Here is a 21810-nt window from a genome sequence, read left to right as displayed (position 1 = left end):
CATGACTATATACTTCATGACATTGTGTTTCATCTGCAACTTCTTTGCCCATTCTTCTAATCTGATCCTTCTGGAACTTCTCTACTTCCTCCAAAACTACCTGCTGCTCCAACTATCTTCATATCATCTGCAAACTCGGCAACAAAGCCAACAATTCTGTCATCCAACTCATTGATATATAATATAAAAAGCAGACCCCTGTGGAACACCACTAGTCAGCAGCAGCCAACCAGAAAAGGCTCCTTTATTCCCATTCTTTGCCTCCTGCCAATCAGCCAATGCTCTATCTATGCTCGTATCTTTTCTGGAATACCATAGGCTATTAACTTGTTAAGCAGCCTCATGTGTGGCTCCTTGTCAAAGGCTTTCTGAAAATCCAAATACACAATATCAACTGATTCTCCTTTGTCTATCCTGCTTGTTATTCCTTCGAAGAATTCCAACTGATTTGAAAGGCAAGATTTCCCTTGAGGAAACCATGCTGACTGTGGCTTATTTTACCATGTGCCCCAAGTACCCTGAAATTACATCCTTAATAATTGACTCCAATGTCTTCCCAACCACTGAGGTCAGACTAACTGGTCTACAGGTTCCTTTTTCTGCCTCTCTCTTGCTTCTTAAAGAGTGGAGTGACATTGGCAATTTTCCATTCCTCCAGAAACATACCAGAGTCAACTGATTCTTGAAAGATCATTACTAATGCCTCCACAATCTCTTCAGCCATTTCTTTCAGAACCCTGGGGTGTAGTCCATCTGGTCCAGATGACTTATTAGACTTCTCAGTTTCCCAAAAAAACCTTCACCCCAGTAATGGCAACTTCTCAAACTTCTGCCCCAGCACTCTCGAACTTCCAGCATACTGCTAGTGTCTTCCACAGCGAAGGCTGATGGAAAGTACTTATTCAGTCTGTCTGCCATTTCCTTAACCCTCATTATTACCTCTCAAGCATCATTTTTCAGCAGTCTTCTATCTACTCTCATCTCTCTTTTACAATTTTTATATTTTGGAAGAAACTTTTGGTATCCTCTTTAATATTATTGGCTTGCTTATCTTTGTAATCCATCTTTTCCTTTTAATGAATTTTTCATTGCCTTCTATAGATTGTTAGAAGCCTCCCAATCTTCTAACTTCCCACTATTTTTTGCTTAATTGGATGACCTCTCTTTGGCTTTTATGTTAGCTTTGACTTCACTTGTCAGCAGCAGTTGCATCATTCTGCCTTTGGAATACTTCTTCCGCTTTGGGATATGTATCCTGTGCCTTCTGAGTTGCTCCCAGAAATTCCAGCCATTGCTGCTCTGCCATCATCCCTGCTAGTGTTCCTTTCCAATCAATTTCAGTAAGCTCCTCTTTCATGCCTTTACTTCACTGTAATACAGATATATCTTACTTCAGCTTCTCTTTCTCAAACTGCAAGATGAATTCTATAATATTATGATCACTGGCCCCCACGTGTTTCTTTACCTTAAGTCCTCCAATCAATTCCAGTTTATTGTACAACATCTACTCCAGAATTACCTTCCCTCTGGTGGGCTCAACCACGCACTGCTCTAAAAAGCCATCTTGAAGGCATTCCAAAAAGTCCTATTCCTAGGATTCAACACCAATCTGATTTTCCAAATCTACCTGCTTATTGAAATCTCCCATTACTACATTACTATCATGATATTTCCCTTTTGTCATGTATTTTGTACCTCCTGTTATGATTTGCAGACCACATCTTTATTTTTGATTCTTTTTGATTTTTTTTTTGTTACTGTTGGGTTTTTTTTAACGTGGTGGGGGGGTGTGTTTAATGTTTAATGTTTTACTTTGAACTGGTTGATTCTGTGGTTCTTTGTTTTGTGACACTCTGTGGGGAAGACTGATCTTCATATCATACTGCATACATAGTTTGATAATAAATATACTTTAAACTTTTGACTCCCAACATATTGATTTAGTTATAAAGAAGGCAAGACAGCGGCTATACTTTATTAGGAGTTTGAAGAAATTTGGCACGTCAACAAATATACTCAAAAACTTCTATAGTTGTACTGTGGAGAGCATTCTGACAGGCTGCATCACTGTCTGGTATGGAGGGGCTACTGCACAGGACCGAAAGAAGCTGCAAAAGGTTGTAAATCTAATCAGCTCCATCTTGGGCACTAGCCTACAAAGTACCCAGGACATCTTTAGGGAGTGGCATCTCAGAAAGGCAGCGTCCATTATAAAGGACCTCCAGCACCCAGGGCATGCCCTTTTCTCACTGTTACCATCAGGTAGGAGGTACAGAAGCCTGAAGGCACACACTCAGCGATTCAAGAACATCCTCTTCTCCTGTGCCATCCGATTCCTAAATGGACATTGAAGCTTTGAACACTATTTCACTTTTTTTAATAAACAATATTTCTGTTTTTGTACATTTTTTAATCAATTCAATATACATAATTGATTTACTTGTCTATTACTTATTTTTAAAATTTTTATTTATGATGATGATTATTATTTTCTATATTATGTATTGCATTGAACTGCTGCTGCAAAGTTTATGCCCCAACTGCAGCCTTTCCTGCTGTCATTGTTCTGTTAATAACTATTTGGGCTGTTTATATGTTCACAGTTATTTAAGTTTGATTACTGATGTTTGCACACGTTAACTTTCTTTCAGCTGTTGTTTGCTCATGGCTGTTTGCACTGTTGACTTTTAAGTTGTTGGCTGCTAATGTGTTGTCTACTATGCTGTTGTCCTGTGTTGTATGCTTAGCACCAAACCACAATCATTTCTGGCAATAAAGTGATTCTGATTCATTCACACTGACAGAAAGCAAAAAGTAAACAATGATTTTGCATGGTTTAACCCATTCCTTGCTCTTACCTGTTGCATTTTCCCTGCGACTACTCACATTCTTTGAAGTTGAACTTGAGGTCTTGCTGGCATCAAGGCTTGTGAGTGAAAACCAGACATCATACAGTGGATCCCAAACTCCCAACTCAGACCATCCTGTTGTCATTTGGACAACTTAATGGTAACAAAGAGCTTTTTAACTGATTTAAAATGCCTCATTCATCAAAAAGGTAGGAAATCAGGTTTATATAGCTATTTAGAATGTTAAAGACAATATATTTATATAAATAGCAAAACAAATTAACTTAAAAGTAGCTCAGTGACCCCATCCAAGGCAACGGAGTCAGTCAAGGCTCCATTGGGATGAAGGTAAGGAGCCTGATAAGAGGTAGATCCAGCATCCCCAGCTCTGTTGAGCTCTACCCATGGACTGATTGCTGATTCCGGGGGCAGAAACCGAGGACAGGTGTACTTGGATCAGACCTCCAGTACATTCCCAACCTGGGTTGCAATGCACTGGCACAGGAACACCTGACCCATGGATTGATTGCAGCTAACTAATATTTCACATGAATCTATAAGCATATGATCAGTATAATCTTTTTCTTTATAGGTATAATGATCATTAAGATGGCGACGATAAGTGGCAACTCTTTGCTCAGTTAAGAATCATCAAATATTCCCATTTAGGACTACTGCAGTTGAAATCTACAGTCACTGCCATTAATATTTCAACAAGCAGCATTGTTTTCAGGCAATTAAAAGAATCTATTGATCCCTTAACCATCAGGCTCTTGAGCAAAGTGGATAACATCACTCAACCCATCAGTGCATTGTCCCCACAACCTATGGACTCACTTTCAAGGAGTCTTCATTTCATTTTCTCAACATCTATTGCTTATTTATTTATTACTATAATTATTATTTTTTCTCTCCTTTCTATTTGCATAGTTTGTTGTCCCTTGCACTTTGGTTGTTTGTCCATCATATTGGGTGCATTTCTTTCATTGGTTCTATTGTGTTTCTTGGATTTACAGTGTATCCTGCAAATGCAAGAATCTCAGGGTCGCATATGGTGACATATTTATACTTCGAAAATAAATTTACTTTGAACCATGTGCCTGTGCATCAGCCCTTCAATATGATGCCAAAGAGAAGATTATTAAGCAAAATTAGGGCACAGCACTGGCCTGAAGTGACAATCAGTTAAGGGACAGAAAGCAGGGATTATGAAGTTTCCTGACGAAGAGTCTTAGCCTAAACTGTTGACACTTTATTCCTTCGAAGTTCATTTACTACAGAATACAACTCTGAGATGTGCCCTCCCGCAGCTAGCCATGAAACAGAGAAACACTATGGAACCGCTCCCAGAAAAATTTCAAACACCCAATGCGCACAAAAAGGAACAAATTGCACAAATGACAAAAAGCAGCTGAACAGCACATAGAATATCAGTGTCAAACAGGAGACCAGGAGTAGTCCAGGTCTAGATTAAACTGAAGCTTAGTTCAGTTCAGCGCTGCTAGCTGACTGCAAGCCACAGAGCCAGTCTTCACTGAAGCACCCCGGTACTTACCCATCGCCCCGATCAACCCGTTCAAAAACAGCAAAAAAGAGTAACCAGAAACTGGTAATACATGCAACGTGAACCGCAAAGTCCCCAAAACTGAGTCCAGAGCTGTAAGCCTCACCAATCAGTCTTTGTAACATGAAACCCAGGACTCCTGCATTTTCCTCTGTGAGCATAGAATAGTACAGCACATTACAGGCCCTTCAGCCCACAATGTTGTGCTGACCCTCAAACCCTGCCTCACATATAACCCCCCACATTAAATTCCTCCATATACTTGTCTAGTAGTCTCTTAAACTTCACTAGTGTGTCTGCCTCCACCACTGACTCAGGCAGTGCATTCCATGCACCAACCACTCTCTGAGTGAAAAACCTTCCTCTAATATCCCCCTTGAATTTCCCTCCCCTTAACTTAAAGCCATGTCCTCTTTTACTGAGCAGTGGTGCCCTGGGGAAGAGGCACCGGCTGTCCACTCTGTCTATCCTTCTTAATATCTTGTATACCTCTATCATGTCTCCTCTCATCCTCCTTCTCTCCAAGAGTAAAGCCCTAGCTCCCTTAATCTCTGATCATAATCCATACTCTCTAAACCAGGCAGCATCCTGGTAAATCTCCTCTGTACCCTTTCCAATGCTTCCACATCCTTCCTATACTGAGGCGACCAGAACTAGACACAGTACTCCAAGTGTGGCCTAACTAGAGTTTTATAGAGCTGCATCATTACATCACGTCTTTTAAACTCTATCCCTCGACTTATGAAAGCTAACACCCCATAAGCTTTCTTAACTACCCTAACTACCTGTGAGGCAACTTTCAGGGATCGGTAGACATGTACCCCCAGATCCCTCTGCTCCTCCACACTACCAAGTATCCTGCCATTTACTTTGTACTCTGCCTTGACAGACTTCAAAAGTGTACCACCTCACACTTCTCCGGGTTGAACTCCATCTGCCACTGCTCAGCCCACTTCTGCATCCTATCAATGTCTCTCAGCAATCTTTGACAATCCTCTACACTATCTACAACACCACCAATCTTTGTGTCATCTGCAAACTTGCCAACTCACCCTTCTACCCCCACATCCAGGTCGTTAATAAAAATCACGAAAAGTAGAGGTCCCGGAACAGATCCTTGTTGGACACCACTAGTCACAACACTCCAATCTGAATGTACTCCCTCCACCACAACCCTCTGCCTTCTATAGGCAAGCCAATTCTGAATCCACCTGGCCAAACTTCCCTGGATCCCATGCCTTCTGACTTTCTAAATAAGCCTACCGTGTGGAACCTTGTCAAATGCCTTACTAAAATCCATGTAGATCACATCCACTGCACTACCCTCATCTATATGCCTGGTTATCTCCTCAAAGGACTCTATCAGGCTTGTTAGGCACGATCTGCCCTTCACAAAGCTATGCTGATTGATCCTGATCAGACCATGATTCTCTAAATGCCCATAGATCCTATCTCCAAAAATCTTTTCCAACAGCTTTCCCACCACAGACATAAGGCTCACTGGTCTATAATTACCCGGACTATCCCTACTACCTTTTTTGAACAAGGGGACAACATTCGCCTCCCTCCAATCCTCCGGTACCATTCCTGTGGACACCAAGGACATAAGGATCCTAGCCAGAGGCTCAGCAATCTCTTCCCTCACCTCATGGAACAGCCTGGGGAATATTCCATCAGGCCCCGGGGACTTATCCGTTCTAATGTATTTTAACAACTCCAACACCTCCTCTCCCTTAATATCAACATGCTCCAGAACATCAACCTCACTCATATTGTCCTCACTGTCATCAAGTTCCCTCTCATTGGTGAATACTGAAGAGAAGTATTCATTGAGGACCTCGCTCACTCCCACAACCTCCAGGCACATCTTCCCACTTTTATCTCTAATCGGTCCTACCTTTACTCCTGTCATCCTTTTGTTCTTCACATAATTGAAGAATGCCTTGGCGTTTTCCTTTACCCTACTCGCCAAGGCCTTCTCATGACCCCTTCTTGCTCTTTTCAGCCCCTTCTTAAGCTCCTTTCTTGCTACCCTATATTCTTCAATAGACCCATCTGATCCTCGCTGCCTTCTTCCACCTGACAAGATTTTCCACTTCACTTGTCACCCATGGTTCCTTCACCCTACCATTCTTTATCTTCTTCACCGGGACAAATTTATCCCTAACATCCTGCAAGAGATCCCTAAACATCGACCTCATGTCCATAGTACATTTCCCTGCAAAATCACCATCCCAATTCACACCTGCAAGTTCTAGCCTTATAGCCTCATAATTTGCCCTTCCCCAATTAAAAATTTTCCTTTCCTCTCTGATTCTATCTTTTTCCATGATAACGCTAAATGTCAGGGAGCAGTGATCACTGTCCCCCAGATGCTCACCCACTGACAGATCTGTGACCTGACCCAGTTCATTACCTAATATGGCATTCTCCCTAGTCGGCCTGTCAACATACTGTGACAGGAATCCATCCTGGACACACTTAACAAACTCTGCCCCATCTAAACCATTGGAACTAATCAAGTGTGAATCAATATTAGGGAAGTTAAAGTCACCCATGATAACAACCCTGTTATTTTTGCACATTTCCAAAATCTGCCTCCCAATCTGCTCCTCGGTATCTCTGCTGCTACCAGGGGGCCTATAGAATACCCCCAGTAGAGTAACTGCTCCCTTCCTGTTCCTGACCCACCCATACTGACTCAAAAGAGGATCCTGCTACATTATCCACCCTTTCTGTAGCTGTAATAGTATCCCTGACCAGTAATCCCACCCCTCCTCCCCTTCCCCCCCCTCTATCCCTTTTAAAGCACTGAAATCCAGGAATATTGAGAATCCATTCCTGCCCTGGTGCTAGCCGTAATGGCCACTACATCATAATTCCATGTATGTATCCAAGCTCTCAGTTCATCACCTTTGTTCCTGATGCTTCTTACATTGAAGTACACACACTTTAGCCCTTCTACCTTACTACCTTTACACCCTTTATTCTGCTTCTCTTTCCTCAAAGCCTCTCTATATGTTAGAGCTGGCTTTACTCCATGCACTTCTTTCACTGCTCTATCGCTCCGGGTCCCATCCCCCTTGCAAATTAGTTTAAACCGTCCCAAACCATGCTAGCAAACCTACCTGCAAGGATATTGCTCTCCCTCGAGTTCAGGTGCAACCCATCCAATCTGTACAGGTCCCACCTTCCCCAGAAGAGATCCCAATGATCCAAAAATCTAAAACCCTGCCCCCTGCACCAACTCCTTAGCCATGCATTCAACTGCCATCTCCTCCAATTCTTACCATCACTATCACGTAGCACTGGCAGCAATCCTGAGAACGCCACCCTTGAGGTCCTGTTCTTCAGCCTTCTGCCTAGTTCCCGAAACTCACACTTCAGGACCTCATCCCTCTTCCTGCCTATGTTGTTGGTCCCAGCATGTATCATGACTTCTGGTTGCTTTCCCTCTCATACCAGGATGTCGTGCACCCGGTCAGAGACATCCCGGACCCTGGCACCCAGGAGGCAACAAACCATGCGGGTGTCCTTCTCACGTCCACAAAATCTCCTGTCTGTTCCCCTGGCTATAGAGTCTCCAATGACGACAGCTCTCCTTTCTCCGTCCCATCTTTCTGCACCACAGGGTCAGACTCAGTGCCAGAGGCCCTGCCACCGTGGCTCACACCTGGTCGGTCATCCTCGCCAACAGCATCCAGGACGGTAAACTTATTAATCAGGCGAATGGCTACAGGGGTGCTCTGCACTACCTGTCTACTCTCCTTTGCTATCCCCCCCTTGGACTGTCACCCAACAACCTGCTTCTGGCAGCCTAGGTGTGATTCCCTCCCTGTAGCTCTCATCTATGACTGCCTCATTCTCCCTTATGAGTCGAAGGTCATCCAGCTGCTGCTCCAGATTCCTCACACGGTCTTCCAGATCGCCCAACCTCAAGCACTTCTGGCAGATGTGACTCTGGGGGAGAGGGGAGCTCCCCCAAGACTGCCACATCTCACAGGAGAGGCATATCACCGTCTCAGAAGGCATTGCAAAGACCAGCTAGCGAGAAGGAGAAGGGGACGTGTCAAACGCAGGAGAGCAGCTCCAAACACCGGCATGTCCTTCGCTCTCATCTTCGTCGACTTCAAGCTTGCTTGACGCCTCAATCGGAGAGAAGGAATGGAGTCAATCAAGAACTCATGCCCCGTCTCCGGGCTTCCAGGCCACCAAGCCACACAGTCTGACCCCAAACTCATTGAATTCCCTTGGAGAGAGCGAAGTGCCACATCGCTCCATCAAACCAAGAGCACAACACCAAAACACTGGTCATGTTATTCGCCAGCACCATCTTTCTGTAGATGCTACCAGACCTGCTTAGATCACCCAGCATTTTGTGTGTGTTGCTCAAGATTTTCAGCATCTGCCGAAGCTCTTGTGTTTATAAACAGGTTATATTTGCATTAAGGGCTGTGACAAAGAGTATTGCAGTGATCAGTGCTAGTTCCCAGTTGTTCAGAATCCAGTTTAATGATTTGCAAGAGTGGATCATGCATTATATATCTAAATTTGCTAAAGACAGAAGATAAAAATAAAATGCTGGAAACACACACCAGCACAAGTGGAAAGAGAAACCAACTTAAAGATTCAGCTCAAGGGCTGTTGATCAGAAATGTGAAAGTGAGAAAATAAGTTAAAGTTGCCAAGAGGGTGGGGTAGAAATGGATTGGTCAAATGAAATCTTACTCATTGAGTGAGGTCATGGTTACTGTAATGATAAGCTATGACCTATTAATGATTAGGAAGGGTGTGTGTGTGTGTGTGTGTGTGTGTGTGTGTGTACACACGCGAGAGAGAGAGAGAGAGAGAGAGAGAGAGAGAGAGGAGGATGAATGGGAGGGAGTCACATACCGAGAAAGGGATGTGTAAAAATTATGAACTGCAAGTTAGTGCTGGAGGAAATATCCATGTCAAGTTAGTGTCAGTGGAGAGGGGAAAATTGTATTACGGATGGACAACCCACAACAGAACTAGCTAGTCCTGACACAGAGAAAGTAAGTTTACTGAAATTGATCGATTTGATATTGAATCCTGAAACTTTCGATGTGCCCTTGAATCAAACGACGAATCAGGTTTAATATCACTGGCATACACCATGAAATTAGTTAACTTTATGGCAGCAGCAGTTTTATTCGCCCTTTCAAAGCGAACATAAAAGGTGTAGAGCTTGTCTGGTAGTGAAGCATCACTGCCATTCATGATATTGGGTTTTGCTTTGTAGGAAGTAATGGCCTGCAACCCCTGCCAGAGTTGACAGCAATTGTGTATCAGGGTTCAATTCCCACCATTGCCTGTAAGGAGCTTGTGCTTTTTCCCGGTAACAGCATAGATTTCCTCCAGATGCTCCAGTTTCCTCCCACATTCCAAAATGTATGGTTAAGGTTACTGAGTTGCAGCCAGCACAGTCCTCACTGATTTGTTTTGACACCAATGATGCATTCCAGTGTATGTTTCAATACTTCAATGAAGAAGTATTGAGTACAACAGTTGAGGTGTTACATTGAAATTGTATAAGATGATGGTGAGGCCTAATTTGGAATATGGTGTGCAGTTTTTGTCACCTGCCTACAGGAAAGGATAAGATTGAAAGAGTAAAGAGAAAATGTACAAGGATTTTGCTGGGATTGGAGGACCTGAGTGGTAAGGAAAGATTGAACATGTTAGAACTTTATTCTCTGGAACATAGAAGATTGAGAGGAGATTTCATAGAGGTATACAAAATTATGAGGGGTATAACTAGGGTAAATGCAAGCAGGCTTTTTCCACTGTTGAATGAGATTACAACTAGAGATCATGGGTTAAAGGTGAAGCTGAATTGCTTATAGGGATCATGAGGGGAACCTTCTTCACTCAGAGGGTGGTGAAACTGTGCAACAAGCTGCCAACGCAAGTGTTTTCAATATTTAAGATAAATTTTGATAGGTACATGAATGGGAGGGATATGGAGGGCTGTGGACTGGGTGCAGATCAATGGGAGTAGGCAGTTTAAACAGTTTGGCATGGACTAGATGGGCCAAAGGGCCTGTTTCTGTGCTGTAGCTTTCTATGACTATGTGACCAATAAAGCTAACTTTTTATAATCTTTATAATTCCACCCTGATTCTCCTACCACCCAAACACTCTAGGAGGAAGTTACATTGGCCCATAAACCTACCAACTAGCGCATTGCTGAGGTTGGTAGAGGAAATGGCAGGACCATACAGAAATGAAGTGAAGATACAATCTCCGTACAGAGAGCAATGGGACCCTTGGAGCTGCAAGAGAACAACACAGCCTGCTGTGTCACAGTGCTTTAGGAGCATCTTGAAGCAGAAAGGAGAGGTGGCAGGAACAGGGAATGGGAAGGCTTAACGAGAGGGAATTCATGTTGTCAGAGATTCATCAGCTGAAGGATCAGCTTCTAATGGTGGAACAACTAATCTCATCGATGAGCATGAAACCGGATTTAGGGAAGCTCAAATGCTCTGTAGGCTCAGAGGGCTGGAGACAGAGTTTACTGAGACGGGAGGGGCTGGTGTCATTGGGGGACTCAGAGGGTGAGAACTCTAACAATAGCCAGGAATCAGTGGAGTACAGTTGGAAGAGATCGGACCCAGCCAGCAGATTTGAATGAACTCGAGTTTATGAGCAGCAAGTGACAATAGGAACTGTTTGCAATAATCAGGGCTAGAGGAAACAAACATAAGGATGAAGAAACAAGAAACTGCAGATACTGGAATCTGGGGCAAAAAAAATATATAAAATGCTTTGGGAACTGGGTGGGCCGGGCAGCATCGGCGGTGAGGAATAGAGAGCCGATGTTTCTAGAGGAAAAATGAAACACCTGGCAAGCAGGAGGTCCAGACGGCCTTGGCGGTGGAGTCCAGGAACCTGGCAAAGCGGTCCCATGATGGTACCCGGTCTCTGCGATGTACGGGACACCACATAGGGAGCAGGAGGTGCAACAACCAGTACCCAAGGATTTGCATCTGAATGCTTGTCTCACCTGGAAGGGCTGTTCATGGAGGTGGTGAGATTGAGGGCGTGGGGACGGGTGTTACACTTCTTACAGGGGAAAAGTGCATAGACAGAGGGACAACTGGGCTAGAGAATAATCCCCACAGAAAGGAGTGGGGAGGGGAAGAGGTGACTGGTGGTGGAAAAATGGGAATTTCTGCTGCAGCTGAAGTGAGGCTGAGGTGGAGTCAGACAATATTCTGGAAGTAAAAATAGGACATCAGAATTATATCCTATATACATACACACACATATATATAATCGAAAACACAAAATCAGCTCAGGTATGACAAAGTGGGCATGATGGCACAGAGGTTAGCTCAATTGCTTTACACCGCCAGCGATCATCAATTGGAGGTGAATTCCCACCGCTGTCTGTAAGAAGTTACTTCCTGTGACCACATGGGATTTTCTCCAGGGATTTCCACCCACATTCCAGAGGCATAATGGTTAGGGTTAGTGAGTAATCCACACACAAAACACTGGAGGAACTCAGCAGGCCAGGCAGCCTCTGTGGAAAAGAGTAAATAGTCGATATTTTGGGCCAAGACCCTTCATCAGGTCTGGAGAAAAAGAAGATCAGGTCCAAGTAAGAAGGTGGGGGAGGGGAGGAAGGAATACAAGATAGTAGGTGATAAAGTGAAACCAGGAGGGGTAGGGGTGAAGTAAAGAGCTGGGAAGTCGATTGGTGAAAGAGATACAGGGCTGGAGAGGGGGAATCTAATAGGAGAGGACATAAGGCCATGGAAGAAAGGGAAGGGGGAGGAACAACAGGGGGAGGTGATGGGCAGGTAAGAAGATACAGTGAGAGAGGGAAATGGGAATGGTGAGGGAGAGGAGGCAGGCCATTAGCAGAAGTTTGAGAAACCGGTGTTTATGCCATCACATTGGAGGCTACTCAGATGGAATGTAAGATACTGCTCCCTTTTGTAGCAACAATAAATTTCTGCTAATCCAGCTTTTTTTACTTACTATTACTTACTGAGATACAGTGTGGAATAGGCTCTTTTGGCCCTTTTGAGCCATGCCACCCAGCAATCCCCTGATTTAATCTGAACCTGATCATTGGGTAATTTACAATTACCAACTAACCTACCAACTGGTCCGTGTCTGGACTGTGGGAGGGGACTGGAGGAAATCCATGCAGTCACAGGGAGAATGCACAAATTCCTTACAGGCAGTGGTGGGAATTGAACCCAGGTCACCTATACTGCAAAGCATTGTGCTAACCACTATGCAACCATTCCCCCCCCCCCCATTTTGACAGTCTCACAATTTAGACACTAGGGAAAGTTCAATGTAGTAGGCAAATTTGTAAATCTGGGTGTCTTTACAACCATACAAAACTGATGTAGGACTTTTAAGTGACTGTTATTGAAGGTTGAAATAGCAAAGGGAATGATACAGAAAAGGAACGGCAGGCCTTATGAGGCATTCTCCAGCTAAAGAAGGAACTAGCTGAATGTGATCTCATCATGATAGAATCACAGAAAAGTACAGCATAGAAACAGGCCCTTCAGTCCATCTAGTCCAGGCCAAAACCATTTAAACTGCCTCATCCTATCGACCTACACCAGGACCACAGCCCTCCATACCCCTACCTTCCATGTATCCATCCAACCTTTGCTTAAATTTGAAATCGAGCTGTCATGCACTCCTTGTGCTGGCAGCTCATTCTGCACTCTCACGACCTTCTGAGTGAAGAAATTTCCCTTCATATTCCCCTTAAACTTCTCACCTTTCACCCTTAACCTATGACCTCTGGTTGCAGTCCCACCCAAACTCTGTGAAAAAAGCCTGCTTGCATTTATCTTATCTATACCACTCATAATTTTGTACACCTCTATCAAGTCTCCTCTCAATCATCTACATTCTAAGGAATAAAGTCCTAACCTATTTAACTCAGGCCCTCCAGACCCGGCAACATCTTTGTAAATTTTCTCAGTACTCTTTCAACTTTATTTACATCTTTCCTGGAGGTAGGTGACCAAAACTGCACACAATACTCCAAATTAGGCCTCACCAACATCTTACACAACTTCAACATAACATCCCATCTCCTGTACTCAATACTTTGATGGATGGTAAAGAGGAAGATGGTAAATGATCAGAGGAAGATCATTTGGTCTCCTAAATCAAAGGTTTGAATGTTGAGATGTAGATTACCTTTGGCATGATCACGTTACCTTGATATTATCTTTAATCTGAGCTGTTTAGTTAAAGATGGAGGACCCTGATTACTGAGTTACAACATACTCAAAGCTCTGGGTCATTCACAAAGGAATATATTAACAACTTGTTTCAGACTTCAGTTAGTATGTATTACAGTGGCAAAGTAAGACATTTCTGTTTGTACCTCTGAACTAACCTTAACAACATTTTTTTTTATATAGGGGGTTTATCAGATGTAGGCATAACACTAATAGACTTACCATGTGCATTCTTAAGAGGCATCAAAGTTGTAAATCAGATTATCTGCATTTAATACTCAACACCCACATTCTTCTGAAGATTTGCCTTTACATAATTTTAACAAGCATTGTTCTTCCCACGCACAATCACCCAATTATAAAACAAATGAAAAATCTTATCACGCGCCTTAGATTTAAAGGAACACATTATCTTAGCACCTGTAAGTAGACATTGGCAATTGAAAATTAGATCAAAATACATTACGTGAAATGCATTCAGCTCTCAACTGTGAGAGATCTCAGTTCTGAAAAATTCGAAAACCTCCCAAGCACCTACAACTCAGATCAAAATCTATGTACCCACATTCTCTACTTGACATAACTAAATGCTCCACACACTCAACTAAAGAAATGAGAAATGAGAATTTACTGGATGGCATAACTCAGTAAGTATAAAAACAAATGACTGACATTGAAAGCAAATGGCCTGTCAATATATCAGAAAGTCCTAATTTCTCTTGTTTGGAATGAAACGTTCAAAGCCCCAGAACAATTAAATCCCAGATCTGACAATCTCAAAATAACTTGCAAAATTGGACATTCTTAAGGCAGTTGAATCAAGATTTCTGACATCTTTTATGTTGTGCTAGGAGTGACAAGAATGGGCTACAGTGGGAGAGAGTGGGTCAAGATGCTTGGGCACTGGGTAGTCCAGATGTGTTTTTTATATGCAGGATTTAATGCTGGACAGAACCAACAGCCGAGTCAGAGCTGCTGAAAGGATAGTTGCTGACTTTGTGATAAGTGATAATGGAGAAAGAATTTTTTATTCAGATAAGGTGTAGGAAGGAAAAGTGTGTCGTGGTGTGAAGGGATATTACAATCGAACAGCAAGAGTCATATGGGAAATGTTTCACAAGCAGATCCCTGCCCCAAGAGCGCAGCTCCAATGCAGGAAGATTAATGACCACAGAAGTTTAGAAAAAATGCAATGACAGCATATTTTAATCTACTACTTAGTCCTTTTAGACTATAGACGAATGTTAACATTTTAAAAATCCAGCAAGGTAAATAAAGCTATGTGGGAATTAAACACACAATTGAGACCCTTTCTCTTCCCATGGAATGACTGAGTTATATATATTGCTGTGAAATCTTAAGTTGCAAACATAACTTTTAAAATTTCATCTTCTATAAATATCTGTAAGAGAGAAATTATAGCTCTCCAGTGGGTGTCATTTAAACCCTCTGTCTCAGTACTCATCCAGAGAAATTGACATGTAATTCATGTGAGTGACAAGCCACAGAAGGACAGCACACATCCATTCATCAACCCGAAGGAAGGAAGAAGATAGTGGGCCCACTCGACAGATTTAATGAAGGAAGGATATTATGGAAGGCCATAGTCAGAAAGAGTTACAGTTTCATAAGATTCATTTCAAGATCTCTGTACGAGCAGATACGCAAGAGAATGCCATTTTGCTGAAAATTTTCTCCTTTATTTCTTCCTGATGAAGAAAGCAATAATAAGCAGAGAGGAAGTAAGACTCAGAAGCTGTTACACAGAAAATATTCATCATTCACCCACACTGTAATTTACAGTTTCATTTGCACTAAACTGCCCAAACAGATATAAATAGCATGAACACAGAAAAGCAGCACAGGAAAAGACCCTACCGACCATTTTGTCAGGGCCAACTTTAATCCCATCTGCCTGCGTGTAGTCTGTTCCTGAATTGAGGTTAACCCCTGAAAATACAGATGTTAAAAAGAGCATCGATTGCACATGAAGGTACAGCAAAACCATTCGGATATTGTTTGACAAATAGAAAATTTATCTCACTGAGACCAAAGACAACGAAAATAAGAGCATTTCCATAATTTCCATACAGCAAGAAAACATTGCTTGGATCTAGATGAAGGTAAAGGCCTCCTACACACAGAAACTTATATGAATGTTAAGGAATGATCTTCAGGATTTGTACACAATAGAGAGGAATATCTTAATATCCAGATCTCAAAACAATTCTACATGACAAACTAGCCTGTGCTCCAGCTTGGCAATTCCCAGAATGACCTGCAGCTGGAAATGACTGCAGTATTAGATGAAATTAGTGTGGTGAACTACGCGTGCCTGTCTGGACACGCCCCCCTGCTGACTGCTCCTGTGGCTCCTCCCACAGACCCCTATATAAAGGCGATTGAGGCCTGGGCCCGGCCTCTCAGTCTCCAGGACGTAGTATGGTGGTCACTCACTGCTGGTTCCAGTCAATAAAAGCCGATATCTCGCCTTTATGTCTCAGAGTGAGTTATTGATGGTGCATCAATTAGTCCAGATGTTCAATGGGATCTACATCTGGAATGTAAAGTATACAGTACACCGGGTAGATTTTGTGTGTGCATTTGGAACAAGCAGGCAAGGAGGTTGTTCTACTCCTCAATGTCAATGCACCTGTATAATAACGGACATTTGGATGTTGTATAGAAGTCACACAATAACCAGCTATTGAAAACTCTTATCTTTAGTTGACACAAGGAAATCATCTTTAACACTACAGTAAAATCTTCCACTTAGATACACATTTCTATACAAATATCTAGAAACTAAAAGATCTTTTCTCCTACATTTTCCTCCCACATTTGCACCATCACCAACATTCACCTGTTTTTCTCATTTCTCAACTGGGGCCTTCTATGAACAACCAAAGTCCGTTAAGCATATCCAATCAATTCACCTCTCTGAGGAATTGCTTGCAACTCCTTTTACCGGTTCTGGCACGTCAGACGCATCACTAAAAGGCACCAAGTAAAAAGTTGAAGATTCACCTCCAGTAATCCACTGACATTCCCCACAATGCTGATTTCAGTGTGTGAGAAATAGGAGTAAATAGTTTTTGAAGCAGGTAACTGCTATCGTGTATCTACAAAGTCCATGCTTAAAGTCATGCAGCTTTGGAAAGAATTAACATCTACATCTCGGGCTTTTGTAGGGAATTGCAGAAGGAGAGAATTGGAAGCCAACATTCAGTCAACATTCAATCAGTCGGTAATTTGCATGATGTATCTGTTCTGTAACACTTGGTTTTATGCAGAATTGTGAACAGGTAAATCCAATAAATGAGGAAATCAAGATGGTGCTGATAAGTGGCCACAATTTGCATGCAGCTCCAAAAGGAATCATCAAATATTCCCTACTACAGCTGAAATCCACAGTCACTGCCGTGAGTACCTCGGAAAGCAATATCATTTTAAGACGTTTAAAAAAATAATTGATCTTCAAAATCAGCAGACCCCAAGCAGCAGACTCAGGTTGCAAGTGCAGTTCCCTTTTAAGAAAATGGAAGTGAACAAGGTGCGCTGATCTACGTGTACGATTGAAACGCAGAGGCCTTAGAACCCCACTCCCAACTATCCTGCTGGTGAATGTACTGTCTCTGCAAAATAAAATTGAAGACCACAGAGCAGGATTGCAACATGAGAGGGATGTCAGGGACTGCTGTGGACTTTGCTTCATGGCTAACACCCGCCATTTTGGATGCAGTGATGTAGTCTGAAGGCTTCACCAGTCACTATAAAGACAGATCAGTTGAGTCTTTTAAAGGTAAGGGAGGAGGAGAACGCTTCATGATCAACTCATCGTGGTGCACAGACATGATGTTCTGTCTCAGTCTGGCTCACCTGACCTGGAACACCTAGCGTTAAGTGGCATTCATTTTATCTGCCAAGGGAGTTTTCCAGCATTCCACCTCAGACTAATATCAGGCAAGTAATGGAGGTGCTGGGCACTGTATTCACCAGTCACAACACTCTGCACCCTGAGGCCATTGCGGTGGATTTCCACCAGGCCAGCTTGAAGAAGTCTCTGAACAACTACAACCAACATATCACCTGTGGAACTGGAGGAGCCAACACTCTTGACCACTGATACGCCAACAAGTGGAGTGGTGTCGCAGCAACAACCTGGCACTCAACGTCAGTAAGACAAAAGAGCTGACTGTGGACTTCAGGAAGGGTAAGACGAAGGAACACATACCAATCCACAGAGGGAACAGAAGTAGAGAGAGTGAGCAGCTTCAAGTTCCTGGGTGTCAAGATCTCTGAGGATCTAACCTGGTCCCAGTATATTGATGCAGTTATAAAGAAGGCAAGACAGCAGTTATACTTTATTAGAAGTTTGAAGTGATCTGGCATGTCAATAAATACACTCAAAAACAACTCCTACAATGGGTGTTTTTCTTAATTATTATGAATTGTACTTTAGATATGTTTGCTTTGCACTGTATAAACCTCTTTTATTGTTTTTCTTTGTTTTGTTGCATTGTAAAAACTCATTAAAAATTAATTTTAAAAAACTTCTATAGTTTTACTGTGGAGCACATTCTGACAGGCTGGATCACTGTCTGGTATGGAGGGGCTATGTACAGGACCAAAAGAAGCTGCAGAGGGTTGTAAATCTAGTCAGTTCCATCTTGGGTACTAGCCTACAAAGTACCTAGGACATCTTCAGGGAGTGGTGTCTCAGAAAGGCAGTGTTCATTATTAAGGACCTCCGGCACCCAGGGCATGTCCTTTTCTCACTGTTACCATCACACTCAGCGATTCAGGAACAGCTTCTTCCCCTCTGCCATCCGATTCCTAAATGCACACTGAATCTTTGGACACTTCCTCACTTTCTTTTAACATGCAGTATTTCTGTTTTTGCACATTTTTAATCTATTCAATATATGCAATTCATTTATTTGTTTATTTATTATCATTATTAGCATTTTACTTTTTTTTCTCTGCTAGATTATGTATTGGTTTGAATTACAGCTGCTAAGTTAATAAATTTCATGTCACCTGCCGGTGATAATAAACCTGATTCTGATCCTGATCCTGTTACACCAGCATCAAGAACACTTACCATACCATCCCACTTTGGAAAGTCGGATCACCAGGCTGTACTTCTGTGGTGAACTACATATACCTGTCTGGACACGCCCCCACCGCTGACTGCTCCTGTGGCTCCCCCCACAGACCCCTGTATGAAGGTGATTGGAGGCACTGCTCCTCCCTCAGTCTCCAGGATGTTGTGTGATGGTCTCTTGCTGCTGACAGTGCTTTCTTCCAGCTAATAAAAGCCTAACTCTCGCCTCACGTCTCCGAGAGTTACTGATGGTGCATCAACTTCTACTCCTGGTGTTTTGACAGAGACTAAAGGCAGCAGCACCAGTGGTGAGGATTAAGAAGGTAGGATCAAGGCAGGCGACAGAGCACTTACAGGTTGGCTTTGAGTTGTTGGACTGGACAATATTCAAGGATTCATCTTTGAATCTGAATGAATATGCCACAGTTGTCACCAATTTCATCAGAATCTCTGTGGGTGAGGGTGTGCCTTTCAGAACATACTGGACATACCTAAACCAAAAGCTGTAAATAAACCAGGAGATTCATAGTCTGCTGAGGTTTAGATCTGTGGCATTCAAGACCCGTGATCGAGAACTACACAGGAAGTCCAGGTATAACTACTCTAAGGTTGAGAAAACAATTCCAAATGAAGTTAGAGATGGAATCGGATGTGTGTCAGCTCTGGCAGGGTTTGCCAGCCATTACTTCATAGAAGTGACACCTAACATCATGAATGACTGTGATGCTCCATTCACAGATGAGCTCAATGCCTCTTATGCACGCTTTGTAAGGGAGAATAAAATCACACCTGTGTAAATCTCTGCAGCATTCTCTGTGTGATCCCGTAACCTCTGTCTTGGAGGCTGACGTCACATCATCGTTCACAAGGGTAGAGCAGAAATAACATCTCTGATGCACCATCAATAACTCTCAGAGACGTGAATTGAGATAGGCTTTTATTAGCTGGAAGAAAGAAGCGTCAGCAGCGAGAGACCATCACACAACATCCTGGAGACTGAGGGAGGAGCAGTGCCTCCAATTGCCTTTATACAGGGGTCTGTGGGAGGAGCCACAGGAGCAGTCAGCGGTGGGGGGGGGGGGTGTCCAGACAGGTATATGTAGTTCACCACATTCTCCTCCTCGACAATCGACACTGGTGCTCCTCAAGGATGTGTGCTCTGCTGTCAATACACCCACAATTCTGTGGCCAGGCACAGCTCAAATGCCATCCATAAATTTGCTAATGGCACAACTATTGGTTGATAGAATTTCAGATGGTGACGAGGAGGCACACAGAAATGAGATAGATCAGCTGGTTGAGGGTTGTCACAACAACAACTTTGCACTCCATGTTAGTGAGAGCAAGGAACTGACTGTGGACTTCAGGAAGGGGGAGTCGAAGGATCACACACCAGTCCTCATCGAGGGACCAGCAGTGTCACCGTCTCTGAAGATCGATCCTGGGCCCGACATATTGATGCAATTACTAAAAAGGCACAATAGTGGCTATATACTGTTAGGAGTGGCTACATATTTCTAATTCTGATTTATAGATTTTAAAAATTATGTATTGCAATGCACAGCTGCTGCAGAACACCAAACTTCATGACATCTGCCAGTGATATTAAACCTGATTCTGATTCTGAAATGGAAAACAGTAAAATGTCAGTGTGGTTCACTTGTCTGCCACTTCTAACCTCCACTGGGACAGGCAATCCTTATAAGTGAATAATTAACCTTTAATAATACTTTTCAATATAATTATTTCAGCAAGAGGAAATCATTATTAAAAGCTCTTCATTCACTGCGATATGTAAACACCGGTTAGAAAGTTCCACAATTTATCAGATTTCGGAAGGGAATCATATTCCTCACACGCTCAATACGCACCTGGAGTGCACCGCCTATCTGTTCAGTAACCTCACAAAGGTTCCATAGCCATTGAAATCTCATAATGCCTCTATGCAGCGAGGTATTAAAAGGAGCTCCTCCAGGGAAATTAAATTGGGTTGTGAACAATGAGATGCCAACAATCAGAGGTAAAAGAGGATATCTGAATCAGGAGGTGGCAAGAGATAGATGATAGCAAGTACTAAACAGTTTGCATAATGCACTCATAGCTGTCAGAATCCAATCGAGTGAAATGGGTACAGCACCTGGTGAAAGTTAGTTCACGGCAAGACTTGAATTACCGCAGAACAGCAAACAGGTAAGCTGGTGACCTACTTTTTGACAGTTAAACCAATTGAAATCACAAATATTATTCATCCGGTTCTTGCTCCAGTCCACTCCAATTCTTCAATTTTTTTTTTATGCGTGCTGTATACTGGTTGTCATTTTGTCATGATCATTATTTTCTTATGTGAAATATAGGAGAGTACAAAATCTGTAGAGGATTACAGGACAGTACAAAGAACATTTGAAAAAATAATGATTGAAGAGATGTCCACAGGGAACAAATACAGAATACCAAGGTGTCTGTGAGTTTCACAGTGATTTGCCCCGCTAATGTGAATGAGACCGAGGCTTTGGGGCCTCTTTGGCTGCTCCGAGCATTTGACTCAATTCAGTTTAGAATGCTGTTGCTCGCTTCTATTGTTTGCATGATTTGTGTTTCTCTCTTCCTCCACGCATGGGGTGTCAGTCTTCATTTTTTTAACTGGGTTCTTCCCGGTTTCCTGCTTTGTGGCTGCCTGTAAGCAGACAAATCTCGAGGTTGTATAATTTTTACATACTCTGGTAATAAATGCACCTTGAATCCTTTGAACATATGGTACATAACCTGTAACAAGACCAGTGAAACAAGGACTAAAACAAGTGGAGTAATAGAGTCATAAAGCGTGATAAAGACTTCTTGACCCCACTAGTCCCTACTGACCACAGTGCCCACTCAGCTAGTCCCTGTTTCTCACAATCAGCCCTTATGTCTCCAAGCCCCACGCGCCATGTATCCACCCAAGTGTTTCTTCAGTGATACTGATGTACCACTTCATCTGTCAGCTTATTCTAAATATTTGCAACCCCCTGTGTGAAAAAGTTTCCCCTCCAGTCTCTTTTAAAT

Source organism: Hypanus sabinus, chromosome 2 (genome assembly GCF_030144855.1).
Source record: "Hypanus sabinus isolate sHypSab1 chromosome 2, sHypSab1.hap1, whole genome shotgun sequence".
In the NCBI taxonomy this organism is placed as follows: domain Eukaryota; kingdom Metazoa; phylum Chordata; class Chondrichthyes; order Myliobatiformes; family Dasyatidae; genus Hypanus; species Hypanus sabinus.
Note: the sequence above shows the minus strand (reverse complement) of the source record.